Source organism: Cololabis saira, chromosome 11 (assembly GCF_033807715.1).
Source record: "Cololabis saira isolate AMF1-May2022 chromosome 11, fColSai1.1, whole genome shotgun sequence".
Classification (NCBI taxonomy): domain Eukaryota; kingdom Metazoa; phylum Chordata; class Actinopteri; order Beloniformes; family Belonidae; genus Cololabis; species Cololabis saira.
The window spans coordinates 20,555,233-20,576,914 of record NC_084597.1 but is presented as its reverse complement, the minus strand read 5'-3'; positions in this window follow the sequence as shown (position 1 = coordinate 20,576,914).

Sequence of the window (21,682 nt, the reverse complement as noted above, 5' to 3'; positions counted from 1 at the left end):
TTCCTGAACATACAATTTGTCATTATATGGGCCAAAACATTTATATTTGTGCACCAAAACATTATTATGTAAGAAAAAGCTAAAATGACCAGGGACATTATTATTAGCCCCCTTTAAGAAATTACCATTTATTAAGTCATCACACAAGCCACTTTTATGCAGTGATGTGCTTAACCTTCACAGGTGATGTGCATAAAGGTAATCAGGTCAAACAGGTGATTGCACTCAATTCAGTTAAGTTAATTAACTCAAGCCAATACATGGTATAAAAGCCTCATTATGGAGCTGGCAGTTGAGGAAGCAACATGCCAAAAACAAAGGAGATCAGTGTGGGCCTCAGAATAAGAATTATAGATGCCCACAAAGCAGGGGAGGGATATACAAAGATATCCAACCGTTTCCAGGTGTCAAGGACTGGAGTGAGAGGCATCATTCAACGCTCCAAAGACAGCAACACAGTGCAGAACAAGCCTGGCAGAGGTAGAAAGAGAAAGATTTCAGAGAGACTGGAGAGGAAACTGGTGAGAGACGTGTCTAGAGACCCCAGATAAACTTCCAAGGCGCTGGCAAATGACCTGGCCACATCAGGAATCATTGTCTCGAAGAAGACCATAACTAGAGCTCTGCACAGGAATGACCTACGAGGGTGCAGACCAAGAAAAACCCCACTTTTGAGGAAGAGGCACCTTCAAGCCAGACTTCAGTATGCTCGAGACAACCTGGAGAAAGATTATTCATACTGTGTTAGGTTTAAAACAGCATTAAACAAGTTCGTAGCCAAAAGAAGACACAAAGACTACCTTGGAATGGGTTTTTAGCGCACTCCTGCAGGAGGGGGGAGAGCAACAGGAGTGCAGAGCAACGTAGCCCTCATTGAGAACTCCTGAGCTTCCCCCAAGATCCTCCCTCTAGAAGATGCTTTTATTAAGAAACTTTGACAGGAAATGATCATATAAGGACAATGCATAGTAGACAGTAGACATTGGGTAGTGGACAATGGGTGGAAGTGATAACGTATGATTGAATCCTGACATTACAGTGGTCACCTGTCACCAGGACAGTCCAAAACCTGAGTAGATCAGGAAGTGGCTGCTGTGACTACTGTTGACCAAGCATGTGACAGTTTCACAATGACAAAACAAGTTCAAAGGTTGATTTACCTGACAACTGGAAGCGTGTCTTATGGTCTGACGAGACTAAACTAGAGCTCTTTGGCCACAGGGACACTGCTTACGTTTGGAGAAAAAAAGGACAGGCATTCAACCCAAAGAACACCATCCCCACAGTGAAGCATGGTGGTGGGAGTATTATGCTGTGGGGATGCTTCAGTGCATCTGGAACAGGAAATCTTGTCAAGGTGGATGGAATCATGAATAAAGAAAAATATTTGGCTATTTTGAAAGAGAACCTTAGGCAGTCAGCTGTGAAACTGGGTCTGAGACGTCACTTCATCTTCCAACATGACAAGGATCCTAAACACACCTCCCTCTTGGGGAAGAACTATCTTCAGACGACCAAAGTGAATGTCATTGAATGGCCTGCACAAAGCCCTGACTTAAATCCAATAGAAAATCTGTGGGGTGACCTAAAGAAACATGTCCATGCCAGGCACCCATCAAATCTAGAGGAACTGGAGAGATTTGCCAAAGAAGAATGGGCCAGGATTCCTCAAATGAAGTGTGAGAGACTTGTTGTAAACTACAACAAACGTCTGCAGGCAGTAATACAGCAAAAAGGATACACAATTGACTATTAGGGTGTGGGGGGCTAATAATTTTGACCCTGGTAGTTTTTGTGTTTTGTACAATATCTTCATTTCTGAGTGGAATATAAAATAGTGTAAGCATCCAAAATAAAACTACGAAGTCTACAAAAAGCTGTGTTCAGTTTATTTTGCTCTGGTTAATATCACTTGGAAAACAAGCACTATTTTGTAAGGGGGCTAATAAAATCGTCCTCAACTGTATATGTATATATGTATATATGTAAACTGTATGTATGTATGTTGTTCATCTGGGGTTGTGTCTCCCTAAAACTAACATTATGATGTGCTTTTTGTCTTGTTTTAACACAAAAACAGTGGATCAGAATACAAGAACAAACCTTTGCAGGTGACTGTCAAACAGCTGCACGTCTGGCTCCTCTGTTTTTAACGGCCATGTTTCTGTAACAGTGACAAAAAATTGCCTCTGACTTTCTCAAAATATTTCCATCTGTGGATAGATAAATGATAACCCATGGGGCCACCTGGAGGTGCATCTGTGTCCTCAAACGCGGTTTATGTCCCACAGAAAGAAACTTCTTCGTCTGTCATCATTTCTGGTTATTTCAGTTCTTCGTGCAAACATCAAATGGCTTTTTTTTTTTTCAGTAATCATCTGGGGTTCGGGGTCACGCAGATATCTTTTTGATACACCACACTATTTGAACAAGGAGACAGTTGCTCAGAATGTTTGTGTGCACATGAATTAATGAAAAAGCCAACAAGTCTTCTTGGTTTTTCCTGGAGAGTGCAGTCAGACAGCTACTTTGGCATAAATATTACAGGAAATGTATCAGAACCCCAAAAGAAAATGACTGAAAGGATGTCAGAAAAAGCTAATAAAATGCTGTAAGGAGAGGTTTGTCCTATTGACCCTCCCACTGGGTGTCAAAGAGAGTGCTGCAGTAGAGACGGATGAATGCTGATGGTCTAATGAGCAACCAAATCTCCTCCTGGATTTATGAGACATTGAGCTGTAAAGGAGGGATGCAGCACGCTTATACTGGCACCACATCAAGCATCCAGCTGCCACAAGGCTGCATCCATTTTCCATGTGAAGCGGAAAGTATTTGACGAAAGGCTTAGTCGTTTTCTCTGGATCCGAGCTGCGCTGCATTCCTCAGTGTGTGAAGATCTGTAGTCGAGGAAGGAGTCTGCAGATCAATAACTGGAAGTGACAACAGTCTGATTCGTGTTGGAAGTGGTGTAAAGGTTTTATGATCACCGCTGGAGCTGATGATTATTTTGGACACAGAGTTTTTGTCGTTTTTCTTTGGCTGTAAAATTTGAAACTTGTCCACGTCTTTTTCGGTTCAAAGTTTGGGCAACAAGGTGTCATCGAGTCAAATCTCACACTAAATACATACTTCTGCTCCCATGATGTACACTCAGTATGATCTGTGAACTTTACTACATTTACTGAAGAATTTGCTGTAAGTTTTTTTTTTTTCATATACTTCATACACTACATGCACCCATGTAAAAAAAAAAAGTTAAGTTTTATAGCCACCTGTGAACAAACTGTGCCTCTTATTCACGTGGGTTTAGTCTCATAAGGATGTTTCATGCAAAGCTGTGTTGCTCGTCACCCGTATTCACTTTTATTTTGTACACTCTGCAGATGTTTCCTAACAATATCTAAGCATTTAAACCTGATGTCTACAACGCCAGGAACTTCCAGTGACACTGAGATGACTCCAGATGATTTCACCATCTGTCTGGTGATGCTGGGCGCGTCCCGCAACAACTTTTACAAAAACGTAAACGCTCAGAGTGTTCTTGTGTGTGTGAAGGAAGTTGTTTATAATTTTTTTTTTAAAAGATATGAAAAGCTGTGCTACGTCTTTGGAAAATCCAGCCAACAATACTGCTACTATTTGAGCTATGTTTCTTTGGAAGTAAATCAAAAACAATTTAAAGGTAGGGTAAGGATATATATATGCAGGTTATTGTTTTGTTGTTTTTAAAGAATAGCTTACCCTACCTTTATCAAAAAATTGAAAGTTTGCGTCCTTTATATGGTAACTTTTTTGGGTGTTTCTACTAATGCCTTTTGAAATCTTGTTCAATATATTTATTGTATCAAAATGCTGAAATTATTCAGTATTTTGTTACCAAAAGCTTTTGTGGATAATTTCTTACAATGTGCGTTCATCTGAATGATGAATGAACATCTGAATGCAGTTTATGTACTGAAAATGTCAGTTAAAGAGGACATATTATGAACTAATACATATTCCTGTGCTTTAGAGCATATAAATGGGGTATTTTAGCCTGTGAGCAACTCAAGAACTCTCCCATGAAATAATCATGTTGGGTTGTTTTATATCGCCTTGATCTGCGAACCATCTTTCATTGAGATTTACAGGAAACTGTGACACAGAGCCAGATCAGAGTTGACTTGTCCAGCCTGTTTATCATGCTGCATTTGCTTTCTCTTTGGAGTTTCTGGACACAACGCTGTTCAGCTTATTTTAAAAAGGGTCTTGTTCCCTTTGGGTTAGGGGGTGGCGTTAATGTCTGACCCCACCCCCTAAAATCAGCTGCTTAAAAGCAGAGCAGTAAAGATGTGATTGAACAAGGTACTTCTGTGCTGCATCTCTGTAGTAATTTAACCAAGATGGGTCACAGACATCTCATAAACACTTGAGGCACAAAGTGTATAATATGTCTCCTTTAAGTGCTTTATTATATGAAAAGTGTGAGAGCCATACTCCTTATCAGTGATGTTGGTCCCTTAAGCCCACTTCTTTCATCCTTTTTTAAAGGGTTTTATTTTCACTTGTATATATACTGTATTGTGTTGAAATAAATATAGAGTAAAAGTATGTTTTTATTGTTTATCTGTGGTTACATCTTTGTTGCTTTATTTTAAACATTTCGAGCACCACCCTGCAAAAACAGCTGAAGTATATAAGCTTGGCTGTAGACACAATCCTTTCATATTTGATGATGTCAGCATGACCTGCACCTTCATAAATCTCGCATTTGGGACTAAAGAAAGTGTTTTAAAAACATCCAAATTTGATCAAAAACGACCCCAGTTTCAGAGCCTTTAACTTTAAATACATCATCGGGAACAAGAAAGTGGTCCTTACCGGGTCTTAAAATGAGCTAAATACAACCTGAGATGATAAACAGTAATGATATATTACAATCTGTAATTTATTTTAGAAAAATCCATCCATCCATCCATCCATCCATCCATTATCTATACCCGCTTTATCCCTTGCAGGGTCACGGGGGTCTGCTGGAGTCTATCCCAGCTAATTTCAGGCGAGAGGCAGGGGTTCACCCTGGACAGGTCTCCAGTCCATCGCAGGGCCACATATACAGACAACCATGCACACTCACACTCACACCTACGGGCAATTTAGAATCATCAATTAACCTACTACGCATGTTTTTGGACTGTGGGAGGAAGCCGGAGTACCCGGAGGAAACCCACACAAGCACGGGGAGAACATGTAAACTCCACACAGAAAGACCCTGCTGGGCCTGGGAGTCGAACCGATGCGTGCTGCCTATTTTAGAAAAACTAAGACAAAATGCAGGAGCAATATCTGGTTCAGGTATCACCAAAAGCTTTTAAGTTTAGCAGGTTTCTTATATTCATACAGCTCTCTTAAAATCCAATCACACCATTTCAGTCAGGTTGAGGCAGGGACTTTTTTTATGATGTGCGTGCCAGTGGCAGCACTTATTGTAATGCATGCAAAACAAACAGTAATATGTACCCAACGTGTGGCATACGTCCAAAACGTGAGAGTCCATCGTGCAACGATGGGTATCCCTTTTCTCTGTCAAAAGTGTTACCATGTACACCCAGAACCACCCCAAACCCAACCAGCAGAAGACGCAACAGTGTGCAGCAAGTGGGCGTGCACATATGAAAACTTCCTCTGGACTTTTTTCTAGTTTAGACTTGTTTTCTTTTAATCATAGACCTTCATATGTGGTAGATTTGGTGTTGCTCCTCTAAGATCATTACTGATGTCTTCCCCCGTCCTCATTGTGTTAACACACACCTGAAGGGTATAGACCAGCTTTCAACTACTTAACCTTACTAATCTTTGTTGTTTAAAGCGACACTACGTAACTTTTCCACCTTAATATCATATTTCCAGAGTCATTGTGATGGTACATCAACTTCCAACAGGTTTAATGACACCTCTGTCATGGTCTGAGGGAGTCTGTATCACCTTCACTGGCACTATGTAACTTTGAGGAGCATGGTAGGAACGCTGCCGCACTAAAAAACTACAAATCTTTACAGCTTTGACTGCTTTACGGCATACGTCACTTCCCCCTCCTTCCCGATTCGTAGTCGAGACGAAAATGGGCAGGGCGTGGAGCGCAGAGCTCAGCAGAAGCTGGTAACCCGTTGCTGTGTTGTAGCTGCAGCAGCTCCACACAACAGACGTGGGGAAAAGATCGCTAATGGTTTAACTATTCACCGCTTTCCTGCTCGGAGGCAGAACCACGCAGGCCAAGTATCTGATATAACAAAGTAAAAGAGTGAAAGAGTCGTCGGCTCGGTTGGATCGCGGCTGTAACGAGTCCGACCAAACATAACGTTCCTCAGTAAACAAACTAACACGAACACAGACGGGCGTCGGATAAAAACACAGGTTTATTAAACCACAAACAAACACTCACAGCCCGGGGTCGGATCATTCAAACGGGTTTTATTCCCCACTTCTCCAGCTAAACGCAGTTGTTGGCCAGCTCTCTGCGGTGCGATTAATTTTGTTGAGGAAAAAATATTAACTATTTGATTTGTAGCTGCAGAGAAAAAAAATAATCTCACGAGGAAAAAAAAATATTGCTCACACCTCGGAGCCTCTTCAAAGCAGTCAAAAAAAAAGAAAAGAAAAGTAAGAGTAATACAAAACATGTACTGTATGTTGTACTATTATACTAATTTATTGAAACCCATGGCGAGTCAAACATTTACCAAAGCAGCTGCCAAACACTCCTAAACAAGGTAGTCAGACGTGGGTTGTGCAGAACTGCGGCAGTAAATCCTTCTAAAGAGTGGAGCTCCGACGAGGAGCTCCATTCTTTAGTAGGGATTTCATATGGATCCAGACCGTTAATAATCATTATTTTCTCCATATACCGCTCCCTGGCTTCCTTGTTTAAGGTATCCCGGTAAATTCCAGTTCCTTTCCAGCAGTTTAACATCTTTTTTTTTTGCGTTCCGTCTGTTCACTTGGTGAAACAGAAAATCGTCCCGTCTTCTCTCAAAACAAATGCAGCGACGGGACAGGAGTTTTCCGGCAGTATGCGCTGGTGCTCATGGGAAACGTAGTGTTCTTTCTGGTAAAGCACTACCGCTTTTGTCCAAAAGATGCCGCCGAACTCAGAAAAGCTGAAAGTTACGTTGTGCTGCTTTAATTTATTTTTATATAATTGTAGTTTATATTCTATATTATTTTATTTCTATGCTGTCATTCATTTCCCCTCAGAGATCAATGGAGGCTCAACATCTTGATAACACACTAATATGTTATTTTATATGTAGCTCATCTTAAGATGTGGTCAGAAAAACTTCAACAAGATGCCTTTCACAAAAGAGTCAATATGGAAATATTTTTTTTCTAAAACATGCCCCCCCAGCTTCTCATCACATAAACAAGTTGAAACAGGTAATGAAAACAGATTGAACTCTCTGTGGCAATTTCACTCCTGACCACCTGGGGGCAGCATATCCCAGACAGGAAAGTTGATGCCCAAGACGCAATGAAGTGCTCCTCTACTGGTAGAGAGCGGTACTACATCCCCATTCAGCAGTGCAGCAATGTCTGCAATCTCTTGCTAAATACAGTGCCTTTAAATAACTTTTTTTATTAACTATAGGAAGCTTTTGTTTAATTACATTTTTATTATTATTTATTATTTCATTTATTTGTTACATTTCACATTTCTTTGCGACAAGATATTTTATTTACACATCAGGCCTGATGGGATAATAAAGTATCAAGCAGTATTATTAAAACAAAATAGATCATAATTTATTTTCTTATGTTTTTGTTTATGTTTTAGACAAAAGAAATACAGTAACAGATACTGTGTAAAATTTGGTGCTGAGAGCTGCAGTAGCCATTTCAAAGTGTTGAGCAGATTCAATTGAGATCGTGCATGGTTTATAAATCTAAAAGTTTAACTTAATTACATCATGCCTCATCCTCCCATGACATTTATATCACAATTATAACTCTGTTTGAATCTATAAAACTCCACAGTCTGAACATGAAAAATAACTTTACCTAATTAGCCTTCTGTGCCATTAATCTAATGCAGCCGGCTAATTATGTAAAACCAAGTGTGCTTTCTGTTAAGCATCTTGGAGCTGATAATGAACTGTGTGTTCCTTACTGTATTTTACTTTCATAAAATAATAAATGCATGAGGATGAAATGCAGCAGTTGTAGCCACAGTAATTTCCACTTCGTAATAAGCAAATTAATTTGCTACTTGTGCGAAGCCTTGATTGCTGCGGGAAGCACTGCAGCGTCTGAATTGGATCAAAACCAGGAGGTAATGAACGTACCGTCAGATGTGAAGCTGAGCTCTGTGTAACGTGTTATTTATAGCTCCATAAACACGGGCTGAGCTAAAACTATTCATTTTATCCACCATTTGCACTTACATTTGTCTGAATTTGATTTAATGAAGTCAACCTGAAATATAAACAAAGCGTGTATTGCCATGTCTCATGTTCCAAAATGTATGCAACCAGAATTCGTGAAGTCTTTAATGTAACTCATCTGAAAATATGCTCAAAGTACAACTGCAGTTCTGCAGAAATTCATGAGGATAGACATGCCAGGCCTCTGAAACCACATTTTATTCACAACAGAATATAGACAATTTAAATATCAACAGTTGGACGTGAGGAAGTTTACCATCAAAAAACACAAAAGTACATTTGAATTTAATCAAATCAAATCAAATTTTATTTATAAAGCACCTTTCATACATAAAATACAACACAAAGTGCTTTACATAAAAGAAATAAACATAAAACGTATTAATGCCCTGCCCCCTCCCCCCCTCCCCGCACACACACAGACAGACACAAGCACACTACAATTCACCCAAGTTCCACACACAGACACACACGCAGACACACGGTGTAGACATGGCTAAGCAAGCAGCATGTCAGTAACACATCTAAGAAAAGGTTGGAATCGGGCAATGTTTATTGTCGTCTCTCAGGAACAGTCCTCGTGTCTGGGAGCTGAACATACCAGGAAAGGTCTGGACTGCGCAGGATTAAATGGGTATAGAAAAATGTATGGCGGGATGGAGGTCTGGACCGCAGCCCTGGGCCTCGTCTGTCGCTGTGAGCTGAGCTTGTGCACTGGCGGCAGTAGGTGGGTTAGCATCGCCTTGCTGAAAGATGCAAGGTCTTTCCAGAAAAAGATGTCTGGGAGCACATGTGACTCTACAACCTGCCTCTACCTTACAACGCTGATGTTTCCTCGCCAGAGGTGCTAGGTGTCTATCTGCACTTATGCACCCCTCTATCACTGAAGATACAAACATTTAAACTAAGCACTGATAACTGTTTCCAATTTGCTTCGGTCCATTTTCAATTACCTTTGGCCTAGAGAGGACAGCGGTCATATTCACAGTTCACAACGGAGCTTTAACCTGCATTTGTGCTCTGATGGTGTAATGACCATAATGATATACTCAAATTGCTCCAGATTTCTCAAAATTTTCATAATGTGTGAATGTTACAACTGTTTCTTGCTGTCCCGGACTAAGATTTTTTTTAGGCGTCCTGCTGCCATCAAATAAAAATTATTTTTAGGAAATGGTAAAATGTCTGTTGTTCTACTGTGAATGAAATACGAGCTCATGAGATGTGCACATCATTGTTTTCGTTTTTTATTTACGTTCTTTGCACCTTCCAGCAGGCTGCACAACTCAACCCAAACAGCAGATGGAGCCATACGCTCTCCTCTTCAAAAAGGTCAACTCGTCAGGACATGGCTTGACATTTCCTGTGTGCACGCAGTCGCGCACACGCTTGCACGCTCGTAGCCTGTTTCCATGACAGGAGGCAGCCTCACAACCTCTGGCAGTGTGGGCTCAAGCTAGGACCGACCCGAGGCGGGCAGCTACGCCCTGTCTTACAATCACAAACCCAGCGGGCCGCAAGTTCTGCAAGCTTCTCAGTCCTCCTGGGATGCAGGATGCACACGAGTCGTTTTGCGTCTCCCGGATGTGTGCGATATTGTACTTGATTTCTCACAGCGGAGTATGAAAAGTTAATTTTCTATCCGTTCTAGTTCGGTGTCTCCACTCAGCCATGTAAGCGTGTCCCAGCCGGATGTCACCAGACCCAGGAAGGCAAACAGGCAGGCTGCAGGCTTTCCCAGCAGGCCTCTGTCTTCCCCTGCAGACACTACACACACACACACACACACACACACACACACACACATACACACACACCCCTGGCACAACCAGAGCCCTCTCACCCCTTTCTCTAATAAGCCCCTCCCCTCTCGCCTCTGGACAACTGCTCTGACTCAAACGGATTAAAGATGACTCTCCCTCTCTCTCTCTCTCTCTCTCCCTCTCTCCCTCTCTCTCTCTCTCTCTCTCTCTCTCTCTCTCTCTCTCTCTCTCTCTCTCTCTCTCTCTCTCTCTCTCTCGATTCCTCTTTTTTCCATGCCGGATGAAAGGCCTCCCAGACACCCACTCCAAGCGCATACCATTCAGGCCAGGACACACAGGAAGTCTATGTGTGCTGCTTAGAGGAGAAGGAGGGGGGGCGGCGGGGTTGAGGCAGGGGAGGAGGGAGGGAGGGAGGAAAGGGGAGGGGAGGGGAGGAGGGGTGTACAAGAAGGACTAAATGCAAGTCATGTGAAGCTCATGAGAACTAACCTACAAAAGATGCAATCTTGTTTTTCTTCCAGCGGCTCTTCTCTGCTCTCTCTGGTGCCTGCTGCTCCGTCTCCACATTTTTCACCTTACATCTATTTTTATTATTATTATTAATTTAAAAGAAAAATGTCCAACAAAGTGGAGTTAATGTTGTGTAGTTATGCCCCCCCCCCCCTGCCCCGACACTGATTTGATTTAAGCAGTAAGTTGTATTTGCACAGTTCTCCTTTAAAGTTAGTCGTGCCGTAATTGTTCCATGCTGATCTCTATGGAATCTGGTAAGACCAAAGCCGCCGACACAAAGTCGGCCGAATTCCTGCTGAATATTTGGAAGATTTGGTGTTTGCAAAAAAAAACAAAAAAAACCACGAAGATGAGATGGGACGAGAGAGAAACAAATTTTGGCGTGTATCTGTGAATAACTGCATCACGTGGGACAGAGAACTCTGTGCATTTGTTTCTTTTATGGCACATGCTGCTCCTGTTTGTGTGAGTGAGTGACTGGGTGAGTGGGTGGGTGACAGCCCTCTCTCACAGAACGGCGTCACGTCGCATGCTTTGAATTACTGTACATTTGCGGTCAGGAGACAGTCTGCTGCCAACTGTCTCCGAGTGGATCAGACAGCAATGCAGGTTCTGCCAGTAGCCCTCCTCTAATTCCCCCTCATTCTCTTCTTCCAACAGGCCTTCTTTTCTTTTTCATCTGCTGGAATTAACAACCCTCCACCTCCTTTCTTTTCCTTACACACACACACACACACACACATAGGCCATGTCTCTATTTTTAATCACAGTCACTCACTATAAGGTGTCATTACTTATTCATGACACTTTCTTTCCTAATTAAGACAGTGTATACACCAGCATACAGCTGCTGACACCCACACACATTCCTGTAGGCAGCACGCACACACACACACGCACACACACACACACACTTACTTACACACGCGCACACACAGTGTGTTTAAGCCAGTTAATCTTTTTGGCCCTGCTGACTGAAGCCCGTCTTCTGTCTAAAAAGCTCCTTTTTAGAAAGAAAAGAAATCCAGTCAGGTGACTCATCAGGCCACATTTCAGCTCAGCGATCGCCGCTTTAGAACTGCCCGGCGCTCAGCTGTAAGTTGCACCCAGGTGCTGCCAGGGAAAGCACTGATGACATCACCACAAAGGTTTCCACAGAAGAGGAGCATTCCTCAGTTGGTCGTAATCCAAAGGTTAATACGACAGCCACTCTTGAACTAGACAGAACCGGTCAGGAGGCCCTTTTCTCCCGCACCTCGTCCTCCTGCAGCCACCTCACCAGCAAACCCCTTCCTCTCCAAATGTCTCAGGAAGTGTTAACTGGGTCTTACAATACGACACTTGACAGTGTATTTCCAGCCTATTTTGTCAGGAACTCCCACATCACTTGTCTTCTGCTTTTGTTAAATAATAAGAACTTGGCATTAGATGATTTTTCCCACTGATACTTGACTTCAAAGATACTCAAGTGGCCCCTCTCCTTTATAACCAAGGCCTAAGATTTAAGGATTTCCTGTAATTGTTTAATATTTTCATGTTTGTACATCTGGTCCTTTTTTGTTGTTGTTGTTTTTTGAAGTAATTTTTCATCATACTAGAATTAAGTGATATTACAGCTTTCAATCCTGGCTGCAGAATATTTCCTAGTGTATATGAGTGGAGACTTCAGGCTAAGCGACAGTTGCCCACGTGATGTCTTACAAGCCTGTTAGCGTGCTGACATCTGCAGTTAGGTGAAACAAGTTTATTCGTATAGCTGAAGTCATACTCACAAGGCACTGCAAAGTCAGTTTGTTTTCATGTACTAACAGAAAGTCGAATTGTTGCCTTACTCCGACTGAATTTGCCTTAATCCAGTATCGAATTTTTAAAAGCCATGTATACCTTAGCCGAGAGCGAGCTTTTAGTACCAGATAATGCGGTCCCAATTTGAGTTATTATTAATCCGAGCTACTGACTGCCCCGGGACTCCCCCTTCCAGAAGTGACGAGCCGCGGGAATAACAACAGTCACGGGATCACAACAACACAGTAACAGAAGAAGAAGAGGGAGACCTTGCATACATCTTACCTGCAACATGATCAGGCTTTGTATGTATGAAATTTATAGAGCTGCTGCATCGCTAGCATGTATGTTGGATGGATGATGGTATGATGGATGTTGTTGTCCTCCTTCACGCTTGTTTACTTACTGTACCGGAAGAATGCATGTGGAGTAGAACGCTCCTTACTCAATAAGTCAATAGAGGGAATGCGCATGACGTCACAGATGCGACTTCATAGCGGGTTACGCCCACTGAGTGGCAGAAAGACTGAGTGGCAGCGTAGACTTTCAGTTTGAGCACTCGAAAACATCTGAAATGAGAAAGAGCTGTTGTGCGATCGACTGTAGATTTAGCAAGAAATCAGAGTTATCGTTTTACAGACTGCCGAAAAATAAGCTTAAAGGGGACCTATTGTGAAAAACACGTTTTTTCTTGCTTTAACATATATAAAGTGGTCTCTCCTCAGCCTGCCAACTCAGAGAAGGAGGAAAGCAACCAAATTCTGCAGTGTCTGTACAGCCGCCCGGATGAGCCGTCCAGTGTGATGTGGCTTCTACGAGCCGTTCAGATTCTGCTCCTGTCGTGACGTCACAACAGGAGCAATGCGTGAAACCACGCCCACAACTAACTCCGCCGGCCGGAGCTTCCGCCATTTTTTCATAGCGGTGTATCGCGTCATTCGCGTCATCGCGTCAGGCAGCCAATCAGCACAGACTCATTATCAGAGCCGCCCCGCCCACTCAGAATCCCACATAGATAATGAGGTTAGAGAATGGGAAGATAAAGACATGGCTCAGAGGCTGAATTTCTAATTTATTTAGCAAAAACAATCAAAAGCTTGTTTTTAAGACATTCAAGGCCTGTTTAAAATAGGTATTAGATGTCATAATAGGTCCCCTTTAAGAGAGACAAATGGATTGCTGCAATTCGCAGAAACAACTGGTTTTCAGGCACCGAAACGTGGATTTGCGGTTCCCATTTTGTATCAGGTACTGTTGGATTTTTGACTTTTGTATGCCTTCAAGCTTTGCTTCGTGTATTTCCCCGGTGAAGAAATTAAGTACATATAAATATCAGGAAACTCGATTCGTGGCCAAATATTAATGTCCATGGACCACAGGTTCTTCTGGTAACTCTACGGGTCGCTGTCAAGTCCAACTGCCTTTAATTTAAGCCGATAATCGGCTGTTATCCTGTTTTCTCCACTAGTTGCAGCCATTTTTGCCACTCAGTGTGAGTAAGGGAGCGTGGTCCAGTGACGTCAATGCATACCCTCTATTGCCTTCTCGCACATATATACTCAGATTTCTCTGAAACTCCAGGCTAATCCTAGATTGTTGCCAATAGCTTGATTTAGATGTGCATGTTAACGCAACAAGAACGCAGGAAAAATACAAACCCGGCTCCAAAACCCAATCAGGAAACCGGTTGAAACACAAATAAAAACAGAACCCACTGATTCAAAAATCAAATACGAACACTGGCATCTTAGAGCGACTACGTAGCAATACAACATCTGGCCACAAGGGAATGTATACATCTGCTGTGTATACAAAAGGGGCACCGACAAAACTCTTCTAGTGAAAAGAGATGGTTGTGCTCATTCTGTGAAGCCACTTTAGGTTCTTCAGATATGATGCCCCCATATGGCCAGAAGTGGTATTGCTACATAGAATGCCTTTAAGAAACAGTAAGTTTGAAGCTTACTGAACTGAGGAGACCAGTTGCTGGAGTCTTTGGAGAGGAAAGTTGTCCCTGTCATTGTCGGGTATAGGATTCAAGCTTTTCAATGTCTTAAGTTTATAAAGGGTCTGGGCTGCAGGCCGGCCGGTTCAGCACCCTGACTCTTCTACTTCGAGACACCACAATTTTCCTGTGAAAGGCGCCTGGATGGTAGCATATATCACTCTGAAACCTGTAAATTCCTGTCAGGATTTACGTTTCATTTGGAGACGTCCAAGAGACTGCGATCACACTGTCTGGCCGTTTCCAATTCGTAGCATATACAGTGCCTTGCGAAAGTATTTGGCCCCCTTGAACTTTGTGACCTTTTGCCACATTTCAGGCTTCAAACATAAAGATATAAAACTGTAATTTTTTGTGAAGAATCATGAAGTGGAACGAAATTTATTGGATATTTCAAACTTTTTTAACAAATAAAAAACTGAAAAATTGGGCGTGCAAAAATTTTAAACCCCCTTAAGTTAATACTTTGTAGCGCCACCTTTTGCTGCGATTACAGCTGTAAGTCGCTTGGGGTTTGTCTCTATCAGTTTTGCACATCGAGAGACTGAAATTTTTGGTTGGATGGAGAGCTTTTGTGAACAGCAGTTTTCAGTTCTTTCCACAAATTCTCCATTGGATTCAGGTCTGGACTTTGACTTGGCCATTCTAACACCTGGATATGTTTTTTTGTGAACCATTCCATTGTAGATTTTGCTTTATGTTTTGGATCATTGTCTTGTTGGAAGACAAATCTCCGTCCCAGTCTCAGGTCTTTTGCAGACTCCATCAGGTTTTCTTCCAGAATGGTCCGGTATTTGGCTCCATCCATCTTCCCATCAATTTTAACCATCTTCCCTGTCCCTGCTGAAGAAAAGCAGGCCCAAACCATGATGCTGCCACAAGTTCACAACCGAGGCTGTCGCAGGTATGGAACGTCTCTCTGGACCTTCGATGAAAACAAAACCAGGGGTTCATATTGTGTCGTAGAAGACTAAATGAACCTGATGAACCTGAAGTTACACGAAAGCGGCAGAGACGGAGGAGGGTCCTGTGCAGAGTTTCATTTAAGGCAGGTGTATCTGCAGGTGTGTCAGGGCAGCAGGTCCATACAAGTTAGCTGTCAACCAACAGACAGCTATGGTAAGCCAATACACACAACTTCAGATTTTTCTAACCAAGGGGCAGTTTTCCACCTCTGTCTCGTGGTAGAAGACATCAGCATCGCTGGACTATGTCCACATTGGACTTCTTCTTTGTGTGACAGAAATTTAACCTGCATTTAGAGATGACTCTGTGATGCTCGTTCTTATTTATTTCTGAAGCGTCCCTGAGTCCACGCAGGAACAGGCGTTACAGAATCATGCCTTTTCTCAAAGTAACCCTGCATGAGGACATAATGATCAACGATTATTGGCCCCGTCCCTGGTGCAAAGGGATTTCTCCAGATTCTCAGAATCCATGATGCACTGGTGATGATAAAACATTTAACACCTTTTGATCTTGTTTCATAATCTGTACTTCTGGGAGACTCTACCTTTCTAAAATGTTTTCATTCTGAGTCATGTTACTGACCTGTTGCAAAAAAAACCCTCATTAGTTGCAAGAAACCAAAAGAAGTGATAGGAGGTGTAGCTGAAGTTGAAGAGAAAAAAAAAATCACTTTTTGGTTGACTTCAGACTCAATTTTGAAACAACTGGCCTTTCTTTCAAAAGTTACACAAACTTTTTTCATTCAACTGCCAAGTGCAATATTGTTGGGGGATTTTCATGTGATTATGTTCTTCAAAGAGAATAAACCTCTCTGCACGGGTCAGAGGTGTATGTTAAGACCGGCGTGGATGCAACAAACAATCAGGGTCATTGACCAGGAACAGAACTCAGAGCACGAAGGAACAAGCGAGGCTGGCCACTCAGGACTCATATCAGACTAAACTGACCAGTTATCCTGGAATTCTTTCAAACTGGCTACGCTGGGAGTATTTTCATGTCATCAGGTTTTAGTTTATTCACAGAAGGCAGAAAAAGCAGACGGTGCATGTGATCAGTCATGTGAATGCACGTTCACTGCATTCAGAACGGATCTGTGAAGCCTTTCCATCCGTCCACCTAACGTGCACCGACTCTTGGTCACAAAATGCCAAAGCCAGCTGATGCTTGGTAACACTTTTACATTCCTTTCTTCGGATTTAAACTCTTCCATCAAGGTTTTCTAATGTTCAACATCAAAATCATCTTCTTCTTTTCAGGGGTCGCACCAAGAGGTCACCTGTTCACATCCTGTCATCCTTCTATCCTCTTTCATCCAGAAATCATCCCTCTCTCAGTGTATCCATCATCCCTCCCTTTATGCGTCTAACCCATCTCAATTGGGCCACTCTTGCTTTGTCTCCAGAACATCAAGCCCTGGCTCGTATCCATCCGCCATACTGCCTGCTCCCTCTTCTTCAGTTCTTTTTGACACCTCGTATTCCTCTGAAATGTTGAGTCCAAGTATTTGAACTTCTGCACCTTCTACCCTTCTGCTTTCATTTTACGTACATATTCTGCCTTGTTTCCACTGACCCTTATTCCTCCTCTCTCTGGTGCAAATCTCCACCTCTCCAGATTTCTTCCACCTGCTTCCTTCTGTCACTACGTGTCATGACGCTGCATATATTGTAGTTCAATCCGACTCCTCCATGACCTCATCTGTCAATCTATCCATCTTCATGGCAGCTTTGGGGATGAAATTCCAACTATAGACTCTTGTCTCATTGTCTCAGACTATCAAAAATGACTCATTATGTAATGTATTTTCTGTGCTTGACAGCATACTGTGCATATGTTGTTCTCCAACCCTGGTCCTCGGGCCACACTGTCCTGCATTATTCAGATGTCTCCTTGTATCGACACACCCGTTTCAAATGAATGGTCATCATCAGTCTGTGATCAAGGTCTTCACAACTCTGTTAATGATACAGCAATTTGTATCAGGGTGCATTGAAGCGTCGAAATGTCTAAAAGATGCCTGACCCGAGAAACAGAGTTTGGAAACACCGGTCTAAAGTAATTGCAACTTCAAATCTTGCTGTAACTCAGAACAAGATAGCCCAAAGCTGTGACAGTGGTTTTTAAAGAGGATCACTCCCTGATTAGAGGTGAGCAGGACAGTAACTGACTCCACCCCCCCAAAGAATAATGTCTGTTTCAAGCAGAAATGTAAGGATATTATTGAAAAGAGGGATTTTATACTCTCTGCTTGTGGTGCTTTGACCAAAACATGTACAAGAGTCTTTACAATTACCTAACAAAACGGTGTTAACCTTAAGAAAAAGGGGAGTAATGTAAATGATACACTGTTGCAACCCTTTTGGCAGCTGATCCATTTGAAATGTAAAAGTCTACTTCCAGGAATTTTGAAAATATATTTCTCTTTTTTAGGAAAGATTAAATAAAAGTGTGTTTTTCTTTTTCTTGAAAGTAAGAAGGGTGCAGCTGGTTAAATTCACTTCACGTCGCAGTTCCCAAATAATTTAGCTGTTTTTGTTGTTTTTTTCTCTTGTGTGCCGACCTGTATCACTGTGAGGTTTTGCAGCGCTCTTCACGTGAAGAGGTGGTAAGTCTGTGACTCCAGAACATCAGCATGCCGTCTGTAAACACAGACGGAGGCGATGCCGGGCCAGCTTTGTTTCACTCAGTGTGAATGAGAAAAAGCAGAATAATGAGGCCTCTGTTAGCAGCAGAAAAAGCACAATCTGACTGTGAAAGAGGCTTTAGTCTCCTTAAAGTACATTCCTATCCTCTGGTATTAACCTTGCAAATACTGATTTTTTTTCCTTTTCTCCAATTATGGGCAAAGGAAGTAAGATGCTCTTAGATCCCATATGTGGTGAATGCATGTTCACATGTGTGCTGGGTTGGCATGTGCATTGTCTTCCTCTGGTTTTTATGAACTCCATCCAGCTGCAAAGTCTCTGACTTTATTAATCAAATATATATGAATTCCTTAAACAAAATAGTTCGTTTTACCTGAATGACCCCATTGAATGTTCCTGCAAAAAAAAACAATTGGCTAATTATGTACATTTACAATTTACCCTGAAAGATAAAATAAAAAAACAGGAAATCCTAACAGTACAAAACAGCTCAACCCCTTGATGCCTGATTTATCATAATTGATGCATATGAGATCCCCCCCATTCAAAATATAAAAGAAAAATGGTTTCATACAAATAACCAAATAACTTTTTTATTTAATAACTTTATATGATCTCCGTAAAGAAAAGAAAACTCAACATTAAAGCATGGCGGAGGTTCCATCATGCTGTGGGCCTTCTTTACTTTAAAATCCCAATAGTGCAAGTAAAACATATTTTTTGTACTTAATTAAGGAGTCTTTTTTTTGTAGGGTTTTTTCAATAACTTTATGACCACGTGACGGAGACATTTCAAACTTATGCCGAAATGTAGGACTCAGATACTCCAACCCCCGAAGCGACTGTTCTCCATGAAAGCTCTCAGGAAAAGCTTTGCAAACATTAATAATGATCCTAATTTGTTTAATATGACTGACGTTAGGAGCATAAACACCAAGATCAAATAATTGAACTAATTCTGATGATCGCATTCCTCCACTGCTCAGAGAATGTGGATCCAATTTAATTGAGTTTTCTGTCCTGTTCACTGGTACAAACAGAGCTTTTTTTTGTTTGTTTGTTTATTTTTGTTTTTACTTTTAAGTTTGGAGCTAAATCAAATGACAAGATCTATGACAAAAAGTATGCAAAGCCCATGCTGTTTGGGTTCACATGACTCCCAACAGGAAAATCTTTGAAAGACTCACTTCTTCTATTTATTTTATCAGTTCCTTGTCATTACTTTTCTTTTTGTCTCTTCAGTCAACCTTCCTCAACAGCAAGTGAAACAATGCCCAGCAGGCGTCACAAGATAAGTCCCTGACGCTCAGGAAGGTTTCCCTTCCTTGTATTTTTTTCCCTGTCTTTCCCTCTGCAGGTCACCTCTGGTTAGGAACAACAAGAAAAGAAAGAATTTCCATCATCTTCTGCAGAAGCAAAAAACCTAAATATACAAACACACGGGACATCACACATCTCCCACACAGGATATGCAAATTTCTCCCTGAGTTACACTCTCTCCAGCCTCACACTTCCTCCTTTTGCAGAGTTAAACATTCCTCCTGTGAGGACACATGATGTATTGGAACATTTGTTGAGATATTTGTCGCTGCTTCGTGTATCTCTGTGAACAAATCAACCCGTGTTGCCAAAAATACCAACTTGCTCAGGATAAGCTTGCAAACAACACAGTCACACACTTCCTGTTTTTGAGCACGTAGTCTGCGACCTCAGAAGGAGGAGCACAGGATGTGCTCCAAGTGGAAGATACAGATAAAGGTTTCCTAGACGGTTTTAATTGAAACACATGTTTGGCGAGGTCCGATAAGTTGCATCTGTTGTGCAACTGGATGATTTGTTGCTTTTGCAGCAGCATCTGAAGGTCTTATCATGTTTAAACTCCATCATCTCTTCTATATTTGCTTCTTTTTTTTCTTTTTCTAGCTTTACAAACCACACACAGACAGAAGTGTTGGTTGTTTTGTTTCCTTTGAAGCTCAAAGTCACCCTACCTCCACTTCACAGTGAGAAAACATCACAGGCATCCGAGAACTGTCAGCAACATCTAGTTCACCAAAGGCCTTTTGCCATACCAGTTAAAGCAATGATTACGGTAACGTTGCCTGGGTTTTATGTCACCGTCATGCTTTTGGTCACAAGATATCTTACTAATCGTTGGAACGTTTCATCATTGGTGGGTTCTTCCAGACCAATGAATGAGAAGTGGAACGCACAGCAGACAGCTTTCAAATATGTCAAGAAATTGCACAATCCTTTTTTTTTTCGTCACTCTGTCTGCCCGAGTCTCAAGGTTGTGATTTATTTAGATACTATTCTTTGTTTATTTATCTGTTTGTTTGTTTTGCAAACTGTCCTGGCTCGCTTTTAAATAGGTTTACCCAAACGCCTTCCGGTTCTCCCTCCCGAGATACGCAGGATTTAGAGCTCAGGTCCGCTGCAGATAAGATTTTGTCAGCAGGAACCAGATTTGGCAGGATGTTTATTTGATGTTGTTTTGCATAAATAGTGTCATTAAGTTGTAGTTGACTTGCTGTGTATACAGCAGAGCTCTGGGAGTGCAGAGAAATGTTATTTCTTTCCTAACTGAAGTAAACATTCCAGGAAAAAGAAATACAAAATTTCCTCTGTATATGCAAAGGATTGTCTTATATAGTGTCTCTACATTCTTGAAAAGTGCATGTTTACCAAAGTATGGGATCCTTCACTTCTGTTGTACATTAGCTGGTTATTGCTGGCAGGTTACACATTATACAGACCGGTTAGTGATGCTGGGGTTTGCAACGTGTGAGTGAGCACTGACCCAAGCATGACACTTTAGCTTTAAGCCAGGATCATTATATACCACGGAATCAGACCTGATCTGCTTTATTTACCAAATTTGCACAAATGAGGAATTTGGTTTAAAATTCAGGAGCTGAAACAATTGTAGCTCTATTATTAGACGATAAGTAGAGTAAACTTTTGCTAAGGGTGTTCAAATAATGTGATAGTGTATGCATACATGCATGCATATATATGTATATATATGTATATGTATATATATATATATATATATATATATATATATATATATATATATATCGCATATCAATTTTAGACCTGAGAACAATGAGATTTCCATTTTTTGTTTGTTTCAAATTGATTTTTGTATACGAGTAAATGATTGACTAGTGAAAACATATGTTCAATTTATGAAACAGTTTATTTTTATCAAGGTGGTGCTTCACGAAGAACAAATCAGTGCAATTTGCTATAAAGTGCAGTAAATTAAATATATGCAGTATGCACATTGAATGAGACAGGTAGCCAAGTCAAGGACCTTCTGTAAACAACACTTAAATATAACAAAATACTTTCAACTGTTTCATGTACATTCCAGAACATGGAAACACATTAGAAAACAGAGCACGCTTCCATCCATCCGTTTTTTAAAACAAAATTTCCCATCCACGGGACCAACGAGACCCTTTTCGTCTGCGACTTCATTTTTAATGTGTGTGGTAACAATTTAGCTTGTGTTATGACGACGGCCGCCCTTCACTGTAACATTAATGCACGTTGGTTGCAGAACCCTTGAGAGAGAGA